Here is a 21,499-nt window from a genome sequence, read left to right as displayed (position 1 = left end):
TCAGTCCCAGTCCCACTCCGAGCCTCAGTCTCAGTCCCAGTCCTAACCCCAGTCCCAGTCCGTTTCTGGTCTACTTCCCGGAAAAAAGCATCGTAAATACTAATATAGGCAAATTTATGTACCAAATTTCAGGCAAATCGAATAGGACGTATGTAAATAGGTATGTGGGTATTATTAATTCATGTCTTTATTTCGGCTCCGCATGCATATTTATCAGTTTTGCCAGGTTGATGCGACTAACTCGAATATCACAATAAAAATTACTTAAAAGCTCTTAGCAACAGCTTTCATTTGATATCCAAAATACACACACTTTCTAGGTGTATCCGGGTCCACCTTTCGGCCTATATCTCGAGGTCCAAGACACCCAGAGGTATAAAAAATTATCTGTAGTAAAGCACACATTAACAGCTTCAATTTGATACCCATAATGTAAAAACGAATCCTAGTGTTACCCTGATCCACGTTTTGGCCTATATCCCGAGACCATAGTCACCAATAGGTATGAAAACTACCCTGTATGGAAGGACTCATCAACAGCTTTCATTTGAGATCCATATTCTATAAATGCATTCTAGGGGTGCCCGGGTCCACGTTTTGGCCTATATCTCGAGACCCTAGTCACCAATAGGTATGAAAACTACCCTGTACTAAAGCACTCATCAACAGCTTCCATTTGATAACCATATTGTACAAACACTTCCTGGAGTTATCCGGGTCCATGTTTTGGCCTATATCTCGAGACCCTAGTCGCCCGGTATCAAAGTACTCATTCTACAAACCTTCCCCGTGGAAAAATACATATATTTACCAATTTTCATAATAATCGGTCCAGTAGTTTTTGAGTTCATCGATGACATACATACAAACATTCATTTTTATATATATAGATTTATCTAGAACGCTAAAATTTGATGTGTGAACTGATATTAAGATAAGACCATCATAACAAAATTCGAAAAATTTAATTTATCTGAAAGAACTGTACAATTCAAACTCACGCTGAGTATATAATATTCGGTTACACCCAAACTTAAGCACACTTACTTCTTTTTCGTTTTTTTTTTTAATTAGCTGAACAAACATATTTTGTTCTATCAAAATAACAAATTAAACGTACATACATACGTATTGATATTCTAACGAAATGAAATTACGCATTTTGCTATGCTTTTTTTAAGACAAAATTTGTTTGTTTATGTATGTATGGGCGAATTCCAAAAAATGTCCATCACGAACCGAAAATCAAAAGTGGTCAGACTTTATTTCTATCACTTTGGATTAAAGGTCAAATATCTGTACGATGTGGAAATCAGATAGTTTATTCTTTCTCCTCATCATGGACAGAGAAACATGATTTTAAAGAAACGCTTCATCGGTTTTGCAAATTTGGATGTTTTACTAACAAAATATAACGTCCTTTCTTTATATTGGCGCGCTGTTAAACCAAGATCTATATTTTTGCATTTAATCAAATTTTGTCTAGACTTTTATTTAGCATTACTTACTTAATTGGCGCTTAATCATATAAACAGTTATGGCCGTCCAACAAGGCGCGCCAGTCGACCCTTCTCTCTGCAAACCGGCGCCATTTGGTCACACCAAAGGAGTTTAAATCGTTTTCCACCTTCGTATTTCCAACGGGGTGGCGGTCGCCCTCTACCTCTGCTTCCATAGACGGGTTCCGATAGAAACACTCTCCGGCGTCATCTTTCATTCGCATAACATGGCCTAGCCAGCGCAGACGCTGCTTTTTAATTCGCTGGACTATGTTGATGTATGCGTATAGCTCGAACAGCTCATCGTTAAATCTTCTTCGGTACTCGCCATCGCCAACGCGTATAGGTCCATAAATCTTTCGAAGAACTTTTCTCTCGAACACTCCCAGAGCCGCTTCATCGGCTGTTGTCATGGTCCATGCTTCTGCACCATATAGCAGGACGGGAACAGGAGGAATTAACTTTTCAATTGCCTACCTAGTCCAAAGTAGTAGTTATTGGCAAGAGTGATTCTTCGCAGGATTTCAGAGCTGATGTTGTTGCTAGTGTTGATGCTGGTTTCCGAATAAACGCAGTCTTTTACTATTTTGAAATTATGGGTGCCAACAGTAGCGTGGTTGCCAACGCGCATATGCGCTGACTCTTTGCTCGATGACAGCAGGTACTAAGCAGAACTAACGGCGCGGGTGTTTAGGCCGATGATATCAATTTTTATTTTGCTAGTAAGCAAACGTCGACTTGAAATTAAAAAAACTTCCAGATGTTAAATAGGTCTGTTTACTGAAATTTTTCCGGAAAGTCAGCGTAACATTTTTTGTTGGTGTCTAAAATTTGTCAAGTCGATTACCTCTCTTCCATTAGTTGATCCATATAACCTTATTTCTTTTTAGCCAACGAACAAAACTTATATGTGTCAGAAACAGGGCATTTCGCGCTTTCAGCAGTGTATAAACTGTTAATTGATTCTGGGAGATGTTAGAGAAATATTACAAAATATGACGAAAATTATAATTGTTGTATCTCTTTTTTAATTCATTTATACAAAGGATTATCTGAGAAATCTAAAATCTGCTTTTATTTTAACAATATATGAATTTTTAAGAATAGTGTAGGCTTTATTGGTGTATTCAACAATTTCATATGAAGACGCAAAAGGAAGCAGTACAAATTAGCTTGCATTTTTCTTATGAATCTTATCTGCTTGAAAAAAAATATAAATATTATTTGTCGACTAGAAAAGGTTAAATGGGAATATCTTATCCAAATTTCAATTGGTTTATTATATTAGTGAGTTTTTGAACGCAAAATTATATATGGCCCCTTTAAAGTTTTGATTTATTTTGTACTTTTGTTCTATTTCTTCTATAAAACTAATATTTAATGACCTAAAATTTATCGAAGAATAAACAGAGGGAAAGCTATACATCCCCGCTTATGAAAAGGGGGTATTGGGCCTTAGCCCGAACTTTGAGGGGTTATTCGAAATTCCAGGTATGGCGATTTTGTTTACTCTACTAGACCTAAAACTTGATGTCTCGCAAAGAATATATTATATATATATTATAATATTTAATATGTAGCGCCCGTAAGCTTACGCGTTTTAAAAAGATATTTCAGATTTCGAAAACATACGGGCATTGGGTCTTTATTTCACCTTCTGCCTCTTATTTAGAGAATGTAAAATCTCCCCTTAGCTTCTTTAAGTTTTGCATACTTTCACAAGCATTAAAAAACTGTTTCTATTCCTTGTCAGTCCGCTGATCATGTTCACTTTTATGCAGGTTGAAATTCGTGCGAATTGGCGTCCGTTACCAATGATTGCCCATATGTATTTGCAAAGTTGAATTGCGTTATTAAGTTGACATGTGAACAAACAAAGGAAACACTTAATTAGTCTTATTTGTTTCCAAGCTGGTAATATTCCGTCGTACATTGCTACAGAACCAGAGTGCGGAGCAGTGCACTAAATTTTCAGCAGCAACACTTACAACTCAAGATCTTGCCTTAAGTATTACTGAGACGTGAATTTTTTATGGATTTAAACGTCTGTTCATCTTTCACATACTCGTAAAACTAGCCATTACCCTCGGGTGAGTCCGCACAAAGAAAATACAATATGAAACTGTGTCGATATATGTATCAATATATGATATTCAAAACAATACCCAGACTGCCCAGAAAATAATATTTGAATAGTCCCAAAGCATTGCATGCCATTCCACACATCTCGCCTGCAGACCTAACTGCCAGAAACATCCGTTAGCAACGGCAGCAAGGCTTAAGGCCTCGGAGCAGCTTGAGTGCAGGCCTTATGGCCATAGCAGTATAGCGCCAACTAATAACGGGCAAAAAAAATATATGGTCCCGTGCCTGAGCTTTGAAAGATGTATTGGGGCCACAATTGTGCCGGAGGGTTTGTGCCGGCGTGCTGAAATGGCAGAATATGCTACACACGCGTATACCGATGCTTCCAAATTAATCGAAATCTATCTCTCTCAGCCTCCTTCTCTATTTCCTCTTCTCTCTTCTCTCAATTTCTTCTTATTCTTCTTCATCCCTTATTTTCAGTCCCAGAGGGTGGTATGTATTTTGTTCCAGTCCCACTCCGAGTCGCAGTCCCAGTCCTAGTCCTGATCCCAGTCCCAGTGCGTCTCTGTTCTACTTCCTGGAAAAAAGGATCGTAAATATTAATATCGGCAAATTTATATACCAAATTTCTGGTCATTCGAATAGGGCGCATGTAAATAGGTATGTGGGTATTATTAATTAATATCTTTATTTCAGCTTCGAATGCGTATTTATCAGTTTTGCCAGGTTGATGCGACTAAATCGAATATCACAAAGAAAATTACTTTAAAGCACACATCAAAAGCTTTCATTTGATATTCCATATTCTATAAACACATTCTAGGGGTACCCGGGTCCACGTTTTGGCTTATATCTCGATAGCCTGTGCGTCGATCGCAACCAAACCTATGTAATAACCACCGCGTGATCTATACGCAAATTATTTGAAAGTTCGAAGAAAATCGACCGACGCATCTCTTCAAACACCGGCGACCAACTAACACACATTTTAGCATTTCTTTTTATACCCGCTGTACTTGTACACAGGGTATTATAACTTTGATTGGATAACGGTTGGTTGTTCAGGTATAAAGGAATCGAGATAGATATAGGCTTCAATATATCAAAATCATCAGTATCGAAAAAAAATTTGATTGAGCCACGTCCGTCCGTCTGTCCGTTAACACGATAACATGAGTAAATATTGAGATATCTTCACCAAATATGGTACACGAGCTTATCCGGACCCAGAATAGATTGGTATTGAAAATGAGCGAAATCGGATGATAACCACGCCTACTTCTTATATATATAATATTTTGGAAAACACAAAAAAACTGATTATTTAGTAAATAATACACTTAGAATGTTGAAATTTGACGTGTGGACTGATATTGAGACTCTTGATAAAAGATTTTTTAAATGGGCGTGGCACCGCCCACTTGTGATAAAATCAATTTTACAAATATTATTAATCATAAATCAAAAATCGTTAAACCTATCGTAACAAAATTCGGCATAGAGGTTGCATTTGCTATAAGGAATGCTTTGAAGAAAAATTAACGAAATCGGTTAAGGACTACGCCCACGTTTATATAAAAGATTTTTAAAAGGGCCGTAGACGAAAATAATAAGTTATAGCTTAGCGATATAGAATTAGAAAACACTAAAATTTTTGGAAATGGGTGTGGCACCGCCCCTTTTATGTCTAAGCAATTTTCTATGTTTCGGGAGCCATAACTCCAAGAAAAATTAACGGATCATAATAAAATTGGGTATACAAATTTTCCCAATAGCAGGAAATATTTCTAGTAAAAATGGAAAGGATCGGTGAAATACCACGGCAACTTAGATATAAAACAAGTTTAAAAGGGTCGTAGACTAGATAACAAGCTATAACTTAGCAAAAAATAGTTTTGAATCAATGATATTTCACTTGTCAAGTTTTATTGTAAGAGGAAATGCGGAGACATTTTTTTTAAACGGGCGGTGCCACGTGTTATGTAGAAAAGTAATTTATCTGAAATGAAATGTTCAATTGAAGCTCACGCTGAGCAAATAATGTTCGGTTGCACCCGAACTTATACACACTAACTTGTTTTTTGCTTTTTATTTAATTAGCTGAACAAACATATTTTGATCTATCAAACTAACAAATTAAACGTACATACATATCTATTGATATTCTAGCGAAATGAAGTGACGCATTTTGCTATACTTTTTTAAAACAAAATTTGTTTGTTTGTGTATGTATGGGCGAATCCCAAAAAAGGTCCATCACGAACCGAAAATCAAAAGTGGTCATACTTTATTTCTATCACTTTGAATTAAAGGTCAAATATCTGTACGATGTGGAAATCAAATAGTTTATTCTTTCCCCTTATCGTAGACAGAGAAACATGATTTCAAAGAGAGGCTTCATTGGTTTTGCAAATTTTGATGTTTTATTAACAAAATATGACGTACTTTCGTTATATTGTCGCGCTGTTAAACCCAAATCCATATTTTTGCCCTTAATAAAATTTTATGTATACTTTTATTTAGCATTAAAAACTTTGAAAAACCGAGGATTTATAAATTGATCATGCCTATATCCTTATTGTTTTGCTAGTAAGCAAACGTCGACTTGAAGTTGAAAAAGCTTTCAGATGTTAAATAGGTCTGTTTACTAAAATTTTTCCGGAAAGTTCTGGTAACATTTTTTATTGGTGTCCAAAATGTGTCAAGTCTCAAGTCGAATAACATTATTTCTGTTTTGCCAACGAACAAGATTTATATGTGTCAGAAAGGGGGCATTTTGTGCAGCAGAGTATAAACTGTTAATTGATTCTTGGGGATGTTAGAGAAATCTTACAAAATATGACGAAAATTTGAATTGTTGTATCTCTTTTTTAATTTATTTATACAAAGGATTATCTGAGAAATCTAAAATCTGCTTTTATTTTAACAATATATGAATTTTTAAGAATAATGTTGGCTTTATTGGTGTATTCAACAATTTCATATGAAGACGCAAAAGGGAGCAGTACAAATTAGCTTGCATTTTTCTTGTGAATCTTATGTGCTGAAAAAACCTTTATACAAATTTTTCGACTAGAAATGGTTAAATGGGAATATCTTATCCAAATTTCAATTCATTTATTATATTCGTGAGCTTTTGAACGCATAATTATAAACGACCCGTTTAAAGTTTTAATTTATTTTGTACTTTTGTTCTATTTCTTCTATAAAACTAACATTTAATGACCAAAAATTTATCGAAGAATAAATAAAGGGAAAGCTATAAGTCTTCGCGTATGAAAAGGGGTTTTTGGACCCTTAGCCCGGATATTGAGGGCGTATTCGAAATTCCAGGTACGCAGATTTTGTTTACTCTACTAGACCTAGAACTTAATGTCTTGCAAAGAATACATTTTCAATGTCATTTAGTGTGTCGCGCCCGTAACTTTACGCATTTAAAAAAGATATTTCAGATTTCGAAAATATACGGGCATTGGGTCTTTATTTCACCTTCTCTCTCTCATCTAAGGAATATAAAACCTCCCCTTAGCCTTTTTAAGTGTTGCATACTTTCACAGGCATTAAAAAATTATTTCTATTCCTTGCCCCGGTCGAACCTCATCATATATGGTCATATATATACTTACATTTTTGAGGTACCCACAATTGTTGCTTCAAATGTTGTAATATCCACTCAGTCCGCTGCTTATATTCTATTTTATGCAGGTTGAAATTCGTGCGAATGTTGCGCCCGTTACCAAGGACTTGCCCATATGTATTTGTAAGGTGAATTCCGTTATTAAATTGACATGTGAACAAACAAAGGGAACACTTAATTAGTCTTATCTGTTTTCAAGCTGGTAATATTCCGTCGTACACTGCTACAGAACCAGAGTGCGGAGCAGTGCACTAAATTTTCAGCAACAACACTTACAACTCAAGATCTTGCCTTAAGTATTAATGAGACTTTAATTTGTTATGGATTTAAACGTCTGTCCATCTTTCACATACTCGTAAAACTAGCCAATACCCGCGAGTCAGTCCGTACGAAGAAAATACAACAATAAACTATTGCGATATACCAATATATGATCTTGAAAACAGTACCGAGATCGTTTTGAATAGCCCCAACAAATCGCGAAATGTTCGCAGTCGGGGTGAACCTCTAACTATACCTGAAGACCCTTATCATCCTTCCCTGGAAACGAATTCGAAACAAATTCTTTGAGTAGCACTGTTTCTAAATATGACTCTAGTTTCAGATATGACTTTGAAAAGGCTAATTTTAGCTAACTTAATCAAACTTTATCTACAGTGGCTTGGCCCAAATACTGTGCAGATATTCACAAAAATGTTTCATACTTTTATACCATCATTTACGGTATTTTGGAAAAACACGTACCTAAGCGAAAACGTGTGTCTACCGAACCAGTGCAAATATGGTTCACTAAAGAGCTGAAGTCATCGTCTTCAAGATGAAAAGGAAAGTGACTTGCAATCCGAAAGCCTTCTATGATTTCATGAACTCTAAACGTAGGGTTAAAGGGCTTGCGTCTGCTTAAAATTACCACCAGGTTTGTCTAGTGACGATCAGGATATTGCTTATTTCTTTGCACAATTTTTCAGAGAAACCTATTCGGCTGAACTTAACTCTTTTTCAAACGAATATCCATTTCAAATTAAGTCATTAAACACAACTAATATTCCAGCAATATCTACTGATGAGGTTTTTTTTATATTTAACGTCTTTGAAGGAATTTTACAAGTACGGTACTGATTTAGTTCCCACTTGCTGTCTTAAAAAATACGCTGAACACATTTATCAGCCCCTAACTGATTTATTCCATCTGTCCCCAAAAAGCTGGGTTTTTCCTTCTGCTTGGAAAGAATCGTTTCTCTTACCCCTCCACAAAAGTGGCAGTAGGTCGCGTGTAGAAAACTATAGAGGAATTTCAAAGTTGTCGGCCATCCAAAAGTTGTTTGGAGCGATAATTACCAATGAGATAACATTTTCCGATTCTACTTTGATTGCAGACCTGCAACACGGATTCTGTAAAGGCAAATCTACCATTACTAATCTACTTTAATTCACAACTCATGCTTCTAATGGATTTAGAGAAAATCTTCACACCGATTTTATTTATACTGATTTCAGTAAAGCATTTGACAAAGGAAGGATACTTATCTACAAGCTGCATCGGCTTGGCTTCCAACCTGATCTCACCCAGTGGATCTCGTCGTATATATTCGGTCGAATCCAACAAGTAATTTTTAAAAATACTCCTTCAGATGTCATTGATGTTCCCCCTGACGTCCCACAGGGCAGTCATCTCGGTACAATTCTGTTCTTTCTATTTATTAATGATATCTGTACCATAATAAAATATTCCAAAATCTTGATGTACGCTGATGATGTAAAACTTTTTGAATCTTATACGTCTATCGAAGAACGTCCCTTGCTTCAGGCGGATTTAAACTGCTTAGTTGCTTGGTGCAACGCAAACTCAATGCCGCTGAACCTCAATAAATGCAAATTCATGTGCCTCTCTCGAAGATCTTTGCCCGTACCCTCTTACGTAATTAATTATTTTGTCTTCTATCAGTAAACTAAATTGTTGACTTGGGAGTCACGATATATACTAAACTTAGTTTCCTTCCACCTTCATATTACTGGTACTGTCAACAAAGCTAGAGGTATTCTTTCATTCGTGAAACCGTGATCCAAAGAATTTAGTGACCCTTATGTAACTAAAGCACTTTTCACCACACACGTACTAGAATTCGGATCATTAGTTTGGAAGCCAAAATATCGAGTTCATGCATATAGACTTGAATCAGTACAAAAGCAATTTCTACTTTTCTCTTTAAGAAATTTTAAGTGGGACTCTGCGTATAATCTTCCCCCTTATACTAGTCGGTTGATGCTTATCAGTCTTCCAACTCTTTCGATTCGAAAGGAAATGCTAGGCGTAATACTTATGGCTAAACTACTGAATGGATTGATTTCTATCCCAATTCTTGAACGATGTAAACTTTAGCGTACCATCACGAGTGTAAAGACATTACAAAACCTCTTCTTTTGAGGCAGTGTAGAACTAATTTCGAGTTAAATGAACCCTTTCGGTGTTCGGTGTCATGCTTTTAATACTCATTCTAGTTCATTTGATATAACGGATTCACCTTTTACCGTAAAGCAAACTATCCTATCCTATCTTAACTCGTGACAAAAACAAATAAACATAAACATTTTACTTATTTAACAATGTAGTATATGTATAATTTCTAACTGTTATATATAATACTCAGCTGATGATTTTTATTCTGTAGCTGAGCAGTTTTAGATCTCAACGCTTAACAAACCTCCGCCTATTAAGAACTCGGCAAAAACAAAACGCGGCCTTCGCGTCGGATGGGTGGGCTTTGGAGGGTGTTAATCCGTTGGGTACTTTTTTAAATTTTTTTTTATTATTATTATTATTATTATTGTTATTATTATTATTTTTATTATTATTATTATTAATATTATTATTATTATTTTTTTGTTACGTGGAAGGAGGAAATGCTTTATGCACTAACCGGGTTGTTAAGCCTCGGTGCTACTCTCTGCAGCAGCGAGCCTCTCCGAGTGTAGGACTCCCTTTCTTTTTCTTCATGGGCTACCTACTAAAACCTCCTAACCTCCCACGGCCCGCGCATTTTCCGCACCTGGGACCGCGTTTAGCATAACTTCGGGTACGGAAGCGCGCTACGTGAGCTCTCTGGCTACTCTCACGTTATTGGGCTAAGCAACCATGTTGCCGTTTAGCGGGGAGGATATTCTTTGCATATCTGATGACCATGTCCCATCTGTCATTTCCGCAGGTCATTTTATGGATGACACTGCCCGGGGATAGGTCGCTAGTGGTACTTCCACTCTTCTTCGTTGCTGTGCGAAGTGATCGCATTCTAAAAAGGTGTGGCGTACGTCGTCTACGAGCCCACAGTATAAGCAATTCGGATTTTCAACCTTTCCCATCCTGTGGAGGTATTCCCGGAAGTAGCCGTGGCCACTTAAAAACTGTGTCAGGTAGAAGTCGACCTCTCCATGTGGCCGTTCTAACCATGGCTTCATCTCGGGAATCAGTTCCCTGGTCCACTTGCCTGCAGTACCGCAGCTCCATTGCGGAAGCGGAAGCAAGCAGCTTTCTTATACATGACCTTGGCCCGCCTGTGTTTGCCATTAATCGACTTAAGTATCCTATGGTCTGTGCAGTGTTTTCGCAGGCTCCTTGAAAGTGTTCCGAGAAGATTAGCTTGCTATCTAGCCTAACCCCAAGGTATTTCGTGGAGCTGCGTGTTTGTACTTGTTCTCCGACCATGATATTCATAATAGTGGGAATTCGTCTCTTGGTGAGGATTACGATCTCAGTTCTCGCTGTCGCGAGCTGAAGTCCATGGTCACTCATCCATCTATTTACACTGCGCATTACTTGGTTTAATTTAAGCTGCGCCATCTCGCAGTTCCGTGCTGTAATTACGGCAGCCACGTCGTCTGCAAAAACGACAAGATAAGCACTTTCTGGCATATGCAAACGATGGAGGCTGTCATACGAAGCATTCCAGAGGTCGGGACTTAACACCGATCCCTGGGCTGCTCCGCCTGTTATCCTCACCTTTCTCTGACCTTGATTTGTTTCGTACGTGAGCCAGCGATCTTTTAGGTAGTCCCCTAATATGGCTAGTAGATAAGGAGGTACCTTGAAAGAGTGTTTCAGCGCATCGAGCATGTCGTTCCACCTGACGGAATTGAAGGCATTTTTCACGTCCAGCGTGACCAGTGAGACAACCGGCCTAGCTTGGTGGCACGCGGTTTCGGCTTTCCTTACCGCATTTATAACCTCGGCTATGGCATCTATTGTGGAGTGACCTTTCCGGAACCCATGCTGCCGAGAGGACAGACCACCTCAATCTTCAATGTCTGCTATCAGCCGTTGTTTAAGGAGGCTTTCCATCATTTTCCCGGCCGTGTCGAACATGCATAATGGTCGGAAAGACGACGGGGAGTTCGGGTCTCCCTTGCCTTTCGGGATTAGCACGCGGTGCGCTGTCTTCCACCTTGTAGGAAAGATCCTGGCCTCCAAGCATTTGTTATACATATGCAGCAGCAACTCAGGACTGTTCTTAGCAGCCAGTCTTATTGCTTCAGCTGGTATCCCATCCTGTCCTGGCGCTTTGCCGGGCTTCATTCTGTGTAGGGCCGCTTTTAGCTCACCTTCACTGAACGGCTGCTCGTCGTGGCCTTCGTAGGTGACGTAACAGAGAACCCTTTTTGCTCTTTTGTATGCCTCCGCATGTCCTAGCGCGTCAAGCCTGCTGCGTGCGCGGGTTGCCAGCCTTCGCTTTCTGTGGCATACCCTGCGCAGTTCGGCGATTTCGCTACTCCACCAGTGCACTTGTTTTTTACCTCTCCTAGGCCCTTTTCGTGGCATTGAGGTATTGCATGTGTGGTTCAGGCTTTACCGTAGCGTTCGCCGCTTCGACATTGTAGAACAGCGGAGAACTTTGCAGCGTCAACCTTAGAGGCATCCCATTTTGTTTTCATACGGGGCGGTCTCCCTGTCCGACTTTTCCCTGAGTCATTAAGATGGAAGGTGATGTAGTTATGGTCACTACCCGTGAGATCCTCCATCACCCTCCATCCAGCCGCCTTTGACAGCAGGTTTTCCGATACTAATGTAATATCAGAGATCGAGTTTCCAAAGCCTGGTCGCCGATATGTGGGGGTCGTGCCTGTATTCAGAATGATCAATCCAAGTCGGGCAGCCATTTCTAGCGCTAGCCTTCCTCTGGAGTTAGTCTGGGGCATTCCCCACTCAACAGCCCTAACATTTAAATCTCCAGCGACGACGACGTTACCGATTTCATCACGTAAATCGTCTTCGTGTAGTTCTAGCTTATTTTCAAACCCCTGAATTGGATCGTTTGGGGACAGGTAGCAGCACACTAGTGTGGTCTGCGCCACTGTTACGCGTACGTAGCCGTTTCCGACAACACGGCTTCGTACGTGGGTGCCAGCGTCTACGATCCAGATCGCAGCAGCACCTGTTAAGTCTACGTGCCAGTCACTCCTGACTCTATAAGGTTCGCTGATGATGGCATAGCTGGCTCTGTTTTCAAGAACCAGTTGGTCCAGCAGACAATCGGCTAACCTGTTTCGGTTCAGGTTGCCTTGGATGAACCTGGTCACTTGCGCGCCTGTTTGGCCTTTGCGGCAGCGAGTGCCTCCCTGAAGGTGCTGCATGCTCCAGACCCGGGAAGGTGGTTGACCTTCACTGACTGGCATAAAAAGCACTTTCGAGTTTCCGTGCAGGCCGAGGCCTGGTGGCCTCTCTGTCCGCACTTCCAGCAAGCACTTCTTCTATCAGGGCCTTTGCAGTCTGCTTTTTGGTGTCCGTAGCCTAGACACCTGAAGCATCGCTGCACGTCTACCCTCTGTCTAAGCCTGCATTGCAGCCAGCCGATACAGATCTTGCCCTTGGCTAGTAAAAGAACGCCAACAACTTCGTCCGCTTCAATGGCTGCCATCTCCTGTTCACGCTGGTTTGCCGAGAAAATAGACACACGGAACTGTCCCGTCATTTCCCTGCCAGCAGCTTTCCTAACAGCCTCGGCAAATTCTTCGGCGGTTGCCAGACAATCCATGCCCAGCACCTCTATCCGCATTCGCCGTGTAAGCTGCTTGGTTTCGCCCGCTTCTCTAACAGCGCTTCCTATCGCTTGGATGAACGCTGATTTATCGCCGTAGCGTGCAGTTTCTATAAGTAAACTCCCGGATTTGGTTTCTCGGACGGAGCGTATGATGGTCCCTGTATCTTCAGGCCGAAGCTCGCCCCGGATGGCTCCTACGACTTCGGCGTAGTTCTTTCCCTGGGCTGGTCTAACTACGAAAGTTGCGGCCCGTCTGTTTCTGGGCTTGCCTTTTCTTTTTGCCTTCTTGGCTTACCCAGGTGGTGTCCTTTGTTCTTTCTCAGGGCGTGGTTTGGCTTTCCGGTTCCTTACGGTCGTCCAGGCCTCGCCCGAGATTTTCTTCGCAGAACCCTCATCGAACTTTTTCTTGGCCTCCGAGGCGCCCGGTTGCGAGCCAGAGTTCGCTCGTGCTCTTTTGTTCCCACGAGGCGCTTTCGGTTCGGTGTACTCTGCGCTTTCACCCTCTAATAAAGAGCGCATGCGACTCAGTGTCTCTTCAACTTGTGCCATGTCGTTCTTTATGTCCATCGACACATTTTTCTGTTTGGCCGCAGCAGCCTGCATGACTTGTCCTCCCCGGTGTTGCACCGCATACGGAGGTTTCCCGCCCGTCATTGCCGCCACCTTGCTGTCCAGGGGTAGATGGGGTGGCATCTACTTTCGTTCGCCGTGGGGTGTACCTGGCCATTGCTGACCTGTCACCTTGTTTCTCTGCTGGTGCTATTGTCGCATTGGTGGCGGCTTTTAACACCGGCGATCGGAGCACCTTGCTGCTCCTTTGAAAAAGGGTTACGCTGCTATATCTAACATCGTTACTTTTTCGCATTTCAATTGTTTGGCTCATTTCTTTTCAGTTGGGTCTCCGCTCCAAGCCGCTATCTCCGCCCGATGTGCAGTCGCCGTTTTAGATTCCCGTGGTTATCTTTGCATGTGCAGGGAGGCCACGCGAGTGTTGACACAGGTGCTTATGAGAGTCTGTGTTCAGAGCCAGAATCCGGGAATCCGGCGTAAGTCAGGAGTCATCTCAACTGAACCTGCACCGGCAACTTAATGGTGACGTGGCTTCGAACGTACTTGGAGACGAGACGGAGACGAAGACGATATTAGCCCACCAGCCGTTTCGACGAGGTGTCACCCTCGGCTACTAAAATGGTAGAATACCGTCCACGCCAGCCCATAGCAATCTTTTCCTTAACATTTTCCATTTGTCGCCGTCAGGATCTTACTGGGCTCGATCCTGAGGATGCTTATTGAAGTTTTAGGGCGGCACCCACTCGCCCTGCCACCAAGATTCATTGGGTATGTGTGGCCTTTTGCGCCACGCCCTCCTCTATGGTCGCTCTTGGTCGGGGACTGCTTATTGGTTATTCGCAGCTTACCTACTAGAGGCCTTTCACGATCCGCCACCTTGTGACCCCGGTGAAGCCCTGAGCTCAGCCTCCACCATTGCCATTATTATTATTATTATTATTATTATTATTATTATTATTATTATTATTATTATTATTATTATTATTATTATTATTATTATTATTATTATTATTATTATTATTATTATTATTATTATTATTATTATTATTAATATTAATATTAAATAATCCGGAAACATTCCCAAACCATCCTAAAATTCTCCAGGAATGGTTCTGATAAAAATATTAAATAAATTCCCTTATTATTCCTAAAAAGACACGAAAACTATTCAAAAATAATCCAGTGCCAATTCCGAAACTATCCTGATCCAAATGTTAAAATGATGTTTATTTTATCAAAGTGACTCAGTAATTTTTACTTGGCTCACTGTTGTCTAAGTTAAGAACCAACCTTTCCATACCAATATGACTCAAATATTTGTATTTATCAACCGATTTTTAACCATTTACCAATTTTAGAAAGAAACCCCCTCTTCTTTAATTAATAAACAATTTTTAATTAAGAAACAAGTTTTTTGGGTGAAAAAAAAACAAATATCCACAAAAATTCTAAAAAGTGCGTTGGCCATTTTAAAGAATGCAATTTTTCCGCCATGATATACAAGTCGCGCTTTGCGACTTTAGCGGCAGGGTGGGAAAATAAGGTGTTTTCGGCCCCACCGTCGGAAAGTTTAGCCCACACAATGAAACTTCTACTGAGGCTGATTGACTTTACTCGTGCTCGAAACATGGTCATATCCAGCACGAGGTTCATGCATACAAATATATGTACATCAAGCTACATGGCTGTCCCCCGATCGAAATACAAGTAATCAGATCGACCAAGTTGTGATAGACGGACGGCATGCCGCCAATTTCTTAGATGTGCGCACGATCCGAGGACCTAACATCGACTCGGACCATTATCTCGTCGCAGCCAAAATACGCACCCGCTTCTGCGCGGCTAAAACCAAGGTACAAAAAACACAAGGAAAGTTACCCGTCGAAAGCCAGGAATCGCAACAGACTGCCAATTATTTCGCAACTCGACTCTCACACCTGCGCAGTGAGAGCACAAATCAACCCGATGGAATGCAGGAGCAGCGGGAGCATATCTCCAAAGCACTTCGTACTGCCGCCGAGGAAAAAATTTGTTACGGGCGTCCACGGAAAAACAACGCTGTGTACGCTACCGCGAGTTAAGAAGGAAAGCGAGACGCTTTTGGAGGAAGAAATAAGCAAAAGCAGAAAGGCGTGAATGCGAGGAGCTTGAGCTGCTAGCCACCAGGCTAATTCTGCGACAGACGAAAGTTTTAAGTTCGGGGCAAACTGCCGTAAGAGGAAAAACGGCGACCTTGTTACTAATGTCCATAGAGTAGTAAATTCCCCACACTCAATTATGACAAAATCAGAATAGCAATAAAATAAAGCTGTTTGGATAACTACTCGAATACGGGGGCGAGGACTGGGTAAAGCGCATGCATCTAATTCATCAATTGAAGGGCCAGGTCCCGTTGCCATAATCGTGCAGTCATCGGCATAGGAAACGATTGTAACTCCTTCTGGTTGGGAAGGGAGTTTTGGTATTTGATATGCAGAAATGGGGATAGGACACCACCCTGTGGTACACCCTGATTAATTGTCCTAGGTTTTGAGACGCTTGATGAATTGAACCGACGCTTGCCGACCAATCAGATAATTTGCGGTCCATCTTTTCAGACGCAAAGTGTGAAGTTGCATTTTATTTTGCTGTGTTTATTTTGCGAGTTTTAAATTATAATATCTAAATTGTAATACTAGTTTGTGACAAAAATAAGTGCGAAAACCTAGAGTTCATTTTAATACAATTGGTTTGCTTTGAAAAGTTAAGATTTTGTGAATTTTTAAAGTTTTGAATCAATTTCTTATTATTCATTTTGTGTTTGCCGAGTCATTGTGCATTTGTGCATAGTTTACTATATAGTTTGGCAGCTTAATTCGAGGTTATGTTGCGAATAGAGTGGAAGGCACTCGCAGGCCGTGAAAATAGGCACTCGAATGGAGTGGAATGAAGAACAGTAGGAAGACCAGAGTTGCATTGGATCAATCATTGCATCAATATTAAAGATACATTTAGAAGAAATAATTAAATACTTGAGTATAAGCAAACATTTTATTTCAATTACTGCAACTAACGTGTCCTAGATGCTATATATTCCAAAATTATAACATTTTATGTCTGTTTAAAAATTTAACTTGAATTTCCTTAAGATTTCCGTAATATGGCCATTAGTGATGTTTGTCTGTGTGTGCAAATTTTGAGCGATCAGCTGTTAGTTGCGCTACTTGGTAAAGTTTACAATGCATTTGTGTTTTTGTTGCAATTTTTGATTGGCACCTTTTCACCTTGCAATTGTTTTTGTGCGCACACTTTTTGTTTTTCTCGCAATTTACTGTCTTCGCAGCTGTTTGCGTCGCTTTTTAAGTGTCAAGTGACAGTGACTCTAAAACTGCTAGCTACCGCTAAGCTCCCAAACTTTCTGAGTTGCTTTATATATAACCCTTCTCATTCTCAGTGCTATTTCAACTGTTTTTTCTTTGTAATTTACAAACATATCTCTACCATTTCTATATTCTTATACTAGTTTCAATTTATGTAAGCGTCTAATGAGCTTACGTTTGTCCTACGTTGGAACTCTTCGAAGCAATAAAGCATGCATCGCACCCGAAATGAAAAAACAGAAGAATAGGGCAGTTCTTTCCTCTAAATTTGGATTCCACAAAGACAACATTGCCATTTGTTCATACGTTTCTAAGAAAAACAAAGCAGTGATATTGCTATCAACGGTGCATTACGATAAGAAAGTTGAAGGCGCCAATCAAAAACCAGCAGCAATAATGTATTATAACAAAAATAAAGTGGGTGTTGATGCTATGGGCCAAATGCTAACCCGATACACTACAAAAAGGAAGACAAAGAGATGGACTCTTGCCTTTTTTTATAACATTGTGGATGTGATGGCGTTAGCAAGTTTTATTATATGCAAAGAAAATAATAGCTACACTAAATTAGACGCACGCAGAAAGTTTTTATTTAATTTATCCGAAATGTTAGTACTCCCACAAATCGAATGCAGACGCAACAATATACATGTTATGAAGAATTCCGTTTGCCGATCTGCAATTGAAGCTATTTTGGGAGAATCTGAGGTATGTATGCAATAAATTTAATGGGAATAAATATATATAGCAAACATATTTTACATAAACTACGAAAAGAATTAAGAGAAACCCAAAGTGAGACTTTAGAAAAGAAAAGGGACTGCAGCTTATGCCATTCTCAAGATAAACATCGTAGAAAAACAAGATTCTTTTGCCTGGATTGTGAAGAAGCTGTTTGCCAGCAACACTCAAAATGCTATTACATATGTTTTAAGTCCACAAAAACAAACTAATTTTAATTTAAATATTTTATTTTATTGATAGAATGCCTTATATAAGTTTTCAAGATGTTATTTAAAAAAAAATAAAGTGCAGTTTCAACAAATTTATTTTAAATTTTCTTTGGGGTCCAGCCAGAACCATGGGTACTCAATATGACAATACAGGTATCCGTCAAAATGAGGGTTAAGTTGACATGTGAACAAATAAAGGGAACACTTAATTAGTCTTATCTGTTTTCAAGCTGGTAATATTCCGCCATACACTGCTACAAAACCAGAGTGTGGATCAGTGCACTAAATTTTCAGCAAGAACAATTGCAACTTAAGTGATGTCAGCCCAATCAAGATCTTGCCGTAAGTATTAATGAGACGTCAATTTTTTATGGATTTAAACGTCTGTTCATCTTTCACAGATTCGCACGAAGAAAATAAAATGCAAAACTAATGCGATATACCAATATATGATCTTGAAAACAGTACCGAGAATGTCCAGAAAATAATCTTTGAATAGTCCCAAAGCATTGCATGCCATTCTACACATCTCGCCTGCAGACCTAACGGCCAAAAACATCGCGATAGCAACTGCAACAAGGCTTACGGCCTCAGGGCAGCTGGAGTGCAGTCCTTATGGCCACAGCAGTATAGCGCCATCTAATACGGGGCAAACGGAATATATGGTCCGGTGTCTGAGCTTCGAAAGAGGTATTGGGCCACAATTGTGCCGGAGGGTTGGTGCCGGCGTGCAGAAATGGCAGAATATACTATACACGTGTATACAGATGGTTCCAAATAAATCGAAAGGGTTGGCTCTGCGGTTTACTGTGTCGACCCAGAAATAAGTAGATCCTACAGGCTGCCAGATTACTACAGCGTTTTTCAAGCGGAAATTATGGCAGCGAAAATTCTGGAAACTGCTGTCTATTTATACATATATTGATAGTCTGGCTGCGATTAAGGCAATAATCTCATACAGTACTTCATCAAGAAGTGTTCTGGAATGCAAAGAAGTATTAGAAGGACTTCGCTCGGGCCGGACCACAAATATTTACTGTGTTTCCAGCCATAAAGGTAAAGAAGGTAATAAAAGGACCGATGAGTTGGTAAAGGAGGGTGCAACACTCCCCAAGTCGACGATAGACGTTCCAATCCATTTGGGAGAAATCAAAGGAGACATATGATCAATCAAGCAGAAAAGGCGTGGACAAAAGCGCGGGGCTGCAAAATTTCTACGATCATGTGTAAAGCCTACGATATTAGACTCAGGCTCATATCTCTGAAGGGAGAAGACTTAAGGCTCACGATGGGCATACTGACTGGACACTGGCTCCTGCATCACATGCTTATAAGTTAGGCCTCGTCAGAAACAGCGAGTGTAGGAAGTGTGAGCTGCAGAGAGAAACGGTTGAGCACTTTCAGTGTTCATGTACTGCGCTCGCCAGGTCAAGGCTCCAGCTATTAGGGACGGCATAGATGCCATATCTTGAGGCTGCAATTAAGCTGGGTCCTAGAAAACTGCTAGTATAGACGGATTTATTCTATAACATAAATCTAGGCACCTGTTTGGAGTTCTTCCGTTTGGCAACACTATGGGCACATTCAATTTATGTGAGGTATTTATTGACCGGCCAGTTCAACCTAACCTAACCAACAATTGCGAAATGTTCGCACTCGCGGAAATAACCACACAGTGATAAGTAGAAAGAATGACATGTTGCATGTTTTAAAAAGGTAGGCTCCAATACTCCCCAGAATTACTTTTTTATTTAAATGATTTTGAAATAACTCCATTTACTTTGCACACAGAGTGTACTAATTTTGGTAGCATAACGGGCATACACGAATCGAGATAAATATAGACTTCCGTATATCAACATGCTGAGGATGAAAAAGGGAATAGGTTTAGCCATCTCCATCCAACCATCCGGTCGGTGCACATGATAACTTGAGTAAATCTCGAGAATAAAATATTGCAATTTGGTATATGGGTTATTTGGCTCTTATCTGCCATCGCTATTAAAAATGAGGGAAATCGGATGGTAACCACGCCCACTTTTTACCTATATAACATTTTGGAAACCACATAAAACCTGATTATTTTTAAATAATTCATCTAGAACGCTAAAATTTGATGTGTGAACTGATATTGAAACTCTTTATTTTTCATGAAAATGGGCGTGGCACCGCCACTTGTGATAAGATCAATTTTACAAATATTACTAATCATAAATCAAAAACCGTTAACCCTAACATAACAACATTTTGCAGAGTGGTTGCCTTTATTATAAAGAATCCTTCGAAGAAAAACTAACGAAATCGGTCAAGAACCACACCCAATTCGATATCAAAGATTTTTAAACTGGTCGTGAACGAATAAAATAAGCTATATTTTTGCAAAAAAGAGCTTTATATCAATGGTTTTACATGCGGAATTATAACCAGAATATGGAAGAAATTTTAATTTTTGAAAATAGGTGTGGCGCCGCCCCTTTTATGACCAAACAATTTTCTATGTTTCGGGAGCCATAACTCGATGAAAAATTAACGGATCGTAATAAGATTGGGTGGACATACTTTCCTTATAGCAGGAAATATTTCTCTAAAAAACGAGATCGGTCTAGAACCACGCCCATATTTATATAAAAGACTTTTAAGATGGTCGTAGACTAGAATAATATGTTATATATTAGCGAAAAATAGTTTGGTGTCAGTGATATTTCACTTATCAAGTTTTATTGAAAGAAGAAATTAGGAGACATTTTTTTAATGAGCGGTGCCACGCCCCTATTCCGATCAGACATTACACAAGATTTCCATAGCCCAAAAAAAAATAAATCCATCGTTACAAAATTCGAAAAAGTTAATTTATCTGAAATCAACTGTACAATTCAAACCACGCTGAATATAAAATATTCGACTACACTCAAACTTAGGCACACTTATTTGCTTTTTGTTTTTTAATTAGCTGAACAAACATATTTTGTTCTATCAAAATAACAAATTAAGCGTACATACATATCTATTGATATTCTAACGAAATGAAATTACGCATTTTGCTATGCTTTTTTTGAGACAAAATTTGTTTGTTTATGTATGTATGGGCGAATCCCAAAAAAGGTCCATCACGAACCGAAAATCAAAATTGGTCAGACCTTATTTGTATCACTTGGGATTGGAGGTCAAATATGTGCATGATGTGGAAATCAAATAGTTTATTCTTTCCCCTCATAATGGACAGAGAAACATGATTTTAAAGAAAGGCTTCATTGGATTTGCAAATTTGGATATTTTACTAACAAAATATAAAATTCTTTCTTCATATTGTTGCGCTGTTAAACCCATATCTATATTTTTGCTATTAATAAAACTTTGTATAGAC

General features: G+C 39.6%; 1 long non-coding RNA gene across 1 annotated transcript in view; it reads left to right on the top strand.

Moving 5' to 3' along the window:
• The window catches only part of LOC137233779 (uncharacterized), a 140,395-nt gene extending 122,186 nt beyond the window's left edge, over positions 1-18,209 (top strand). Inside the window, exons 2-3 of the long non-coding RNA XR_010947560.1 lie at positions 17,326-17,890; positions 17,960-18,209. This is a non-coding gene — a long non-coding RNA (uncharacterized lncRNA). The remainder of the gene's footprint in view (positions 1-17,325; positions 17,891-17,959) is intronic.
• The last annotated feature ends 3,290 nt before the right edge of the window (positions 18,210-21,499 follow it).

This window comes from Eurosta solidaginis, chromosome 5 (genome assembly GCF_040869045.1).
Source record: "Eurosta solidaginis isolate ZX-2024a chromosome 5, ASM4086904v1, whole genome shotgun sequence".
In the NCBI taxonomy this organism is placed as follows: domain Eukaryota; kingdom Metazoa; phylum Arthropoda; class Insecta; order Diptera; family Tephritidae; genus Eurosta; species Eurosta solidaginis.
Note: the sequence above shows the minus strand (reverse complement) of the source record. Positions and strands in the feature narration are given on the sequence as shown.